The following is a 4,170-nucleotide window of genomic DNA, read 5'->3' on the forward strand; positions in this document are numbered from 1 at the left end:
GTTGGTATTTCAAACTCAAGCTCCACCTTCTCGTCGGTTTTCTTCGAATCACCTGTGTCAGAAGGAGAAGAACTGACAGTTTCTTTTTCAGGGAGAATTAGCACATTTTCATTGAAAGTAACGTCCCTACTGATAATTACTTTCTTAAGTTCAGGACACCACAAGCGATACCCTTTCACACCAGATGCATAACCAATAAATATGCATTTTCGAGCTCTAGGCTCTAATTTTCCCTGATTTACATGTGCATATGCAGGACATCCAAAAATTTTCAAATTCGAATAATCAACAGGATTACCTGACCAAACTTCCTCTGGAATCTTGAAGTCGAGTGATGTGTGTGGGGAACGATTCACCAAATAACATGCGGTAGATGCAGCTTCGGCCCAAAATTCTTTAGGCAAGGCAGCATTAGAGAGCATGCAACGAACTCTCTCCATCAATGTCCTGTTCATTCGTTCTGCAACGCCATTTTGTTGAGGCGTACCGGCAACTGTACGGTGTCTCACAATGCCTTCATTTTCGCAGAATGCGTTGAAATCGCCTCCACAAAATTCTAGACCATTATCGGTCCTGAGTCGCTTGACCTTCTTCCCTGTCTGGTTTTCCATCAAAATCTTCCACTTCTTAAAAGTGGAAAAAACTTCATCTTTGTGCTTTAAAAAATAAGCCCAGACTTTACGAGAAAAATCATCAATGATGGTCAGCATGTAACGATGTCCTCCTTTTGAAGGAACACGTGAGGGTCCCCAAAGATCTGAATGAATATAGTCAAGAGTACCTTTGGTTCTATGAATTCCGGTACCGAAAGTTAATCTTTTCTGTTTACCGAGAATGCAATGTTCACAGAACTCCAACCTACCGGTATTCTGACCGCACAAAAGACCTCTCTTGCTCAGGATGATCATTCCTTTTTCACTCATATGGCCAAGTCGCATATGCCATAATTTTGTGACGTCTGAATCTGACATAGATAATGATACAGCAGCAGAACTTATAACAGTAGATCCCTGCAACACATACAAGCTTCCAGATCTGTTAGCTTTCATTAAAATAAGGGCACCTTTAGAGACCTTTAGAACTCCACCTCCAGCTGCATATTTACACCCAAGGGACTCCAGGGTGCCAAGAGAGATAAGGTTCCGTTTCAAGTCAGGAACATGTCTAACACCGGTTAAAGTTCTAATCATGCCATCATGCATTTTAATTCTAATTGTTCCTTTTCCTACAACTTTACACTGAGCATTATTCCCCATTAAGACAATACCACAATCAACAGATTCATAAGTAGTAAACCAATCTTTATGGGGACACATGTGATAGGAACAAGCAGAATCTAGAATCCACTCCGTTTTAGATCTAGTTCCAAAATCAGTAACAGACAAAACTTCACCTTCAGACTCTTTTTGTGCAATACTTGCTTCAGCTGAATTTTCTGAATTCTTCTGATTATTGTTTTCGCCCTTTTGCTGCTTATTTTTCAACTTAAAACATTCTGAAATTACATGTCCCTTTTTCTTGCAACAGCGACAAAATTTCTTATTATCTCGGCCTCTAGACTTTGATCTGGATTTACTTCTACTGCTACTACTGTGATCCATAGTTCTCCCCCTAACAATTAACCCTGCAGCTTCATCCTTTGAATTATTCTCATAGTCATATTTTTCTTTTGACAAGAGATTTTGTTTGACATCATCAAAGGTTAGGGTCTCATTACCACCGTATAACATAATATCTTTAAAGTTACGGTAAGATCGGGGGAGTGAGCAAACTAACAAAACAGCTTTATCTTCATCATTAATTTCAACATCTAAATTTTCCAAATCAACTATGATGGAATTAAACTCATCAAGGTGAGTTTGAATGGGTGTACCTTCGACCATCTTAATGGTATAGAGGCGCTCCTTGAGACGAATAATGTTGGCAAGACTCTTCGTCATATACAATGACTCCAACTTAAGCCATAAACCTGCAGCTGTATCCTCCTTGATAACCTCTCGCAGAACTTCTTTGGATAAACAAAGTTGGATTGCTGACAAGGCTTTTTCATCTAACTCTTCCCAATCTTCATCCGACATGGTGTTCGGCTTTTTCGCCTTTCCTGCAAGGGCCTTTTTCAACCGATGCTGGGTGAGAACGGCCATCATCTGAACTCGCCAAATGCCAAAACTGATTTTTCCATCAAACTTCTCAACATCAAATTTCATGACAGAAGCCATGTTGTGAAATCCAAATAAATATTACAACGCTCTGATACCAGTTTGTTGCGGAATTTAGCGTGGTAATGGATAAATATTTAGTTTCGATAATTGATGATAAAATGAGAAGTAAAATAATAAATGGAAGAGACACAAGATTTACGTGGAAACCCTCCAATGTAGAGGGAAAAAAAACCACGAGGCGAGAGAGAAGTAAATGCACTATGAAAAATATGGAGATACAAGTGATTTTACACCCACACAAAAATACACTCAAGATAACACCTCACTACACTCAATGAATATGGCAAGAGTGTGTATATATATGAAAAGGTGGTATATGAAGAGAGTGGATAGTTTTAGAGAAATGCTCTTGGAGGATTTCTCTCTTGGATGAATTTCACTTGTTTTGATCTTCTGAATGTGCTCCAAGCAAGGTTGCCTTATATAGAGGTGTATCACCATGTGAACAAATTTCAAGTCTTCCTTCCATTGTTGAAGATGTGCCATCCTAGTCCAAGTTAGCTCACCAACATTGCCAACCAATATTGAATTTTCTTAGCCACCAAAAGACTAGTAGTGTGAAACATTGAAGCCACCAAAAAACTAGTAATGTGAACCAACATTGAAGCCACCAAAAGACTAGTATAAGCCATGAGAAACATGTTTCTTAGCCACCAAAGGACTAGTAGTGTGAATCTTAGAATTATAAGGCAATTTTAACAATTAGCCTTATATTATCATTAGTGGTGTGTGCGAGAATTTTAATCCATTCTCAAAAACTGTCTTGAATTTTTTATCCAAACAAAATCCAATATGATTATCAAATTGCATCTCATTCCGTCCAATCTTAAAGATCGGGTATTCCCCTCTTATTTTTTCTTTAAAATTATGAGTCTATTTTTTATGAATTTCAGATTATGTCCATGAAAATCATTCCTTCTTGTTTTTAGATTGTTTTATGATAACAATTACTCGTTAAAGAAGTAAGAATATGAAAAAAAATAACATAAATGTTTCTAAATATAAAATTAATTAATTAATTAAACATATTTTTCAACATAAAATTTCTCAATATACAATATGGGTTAAATACATCTCTTTGAATAAAATTTTCTATTAAAGAAAAAATGAAAAGATTAATTAATACACGAGAAGATATTAATTATAATAAATCTGATTACTGGATTATTATTTATATATAATGGTACCATTATTTACTTTTCAGATGATATTTGGAATTAAATCAAGTAAATATCAAATGTAAATAAGTTTAAAGACAACAAAAACAAAAATTTTGAGATGGGATTAAAATTATCGTCGCGGCCGATTCATGCACCCTTAATTATTATGTGTATATATATCTAGTTGAAAATAACATGAGTAGAAAAATTGTAAGATCCAAAATGCAAATGGTAATGATTGTTTGGGCCAAAGCCCAGCTGCAAGGATATGAATCAAAAAAGCAGAAGCAGTCAAGTAGCCATCCATTGTTTACTTTGGTCTGTGAAAGGACAAAAAAAAAAGATAATATATAGTTATGAGAGTGATATGGGCGTATCACATGTGATTACAGTGACATGATTGAAGAGAGAGATACGAGGTGTAGCCATTTTACTACTCTTCAGAATTCCCAGAGACTTTCCTTTCTTCTCTTTCTGTATAGATACACATGGCGTGACAAGATGGCACTGCTCACCCCATCGTCTATAACAAATTAAAAAAAAATCCCTGATAATATTTATTTTATTATATTAGTGAGAACTTTTAAGGAGGAAAAAAAAAAAAGAAAAGAAAAAAGAAGGCATGAAATAAGCGTAGTTGAAAGCGATAACCCAAAATATTCATAGCTGTAATAAAATGTCAGTTAGTGAGAACTTGTCTCTCATATATATCTGTTATAGAATTTTGTAGTGTTTTTATGCTGTTTTGGGTCCTTATTGCCCTTTATCTTTCTCTCTATGCTTTCTTA

The sequence above is a fragment of the Jatropha curcas genome, chromosome 3, assembly GCF_041381405.1.
Source record: "Jatropha curcas cultivar XTBG-Jc1 chromosome 3, XTBG_Jcur_1.0, whole genome shotgun sequence".
NCBI lineage: Eukaryota > Viridiplantae > Streptophyta > Magnoliopsida > Malpighiales > Euphorbiaceae > Jatropha > Jatropha curcas.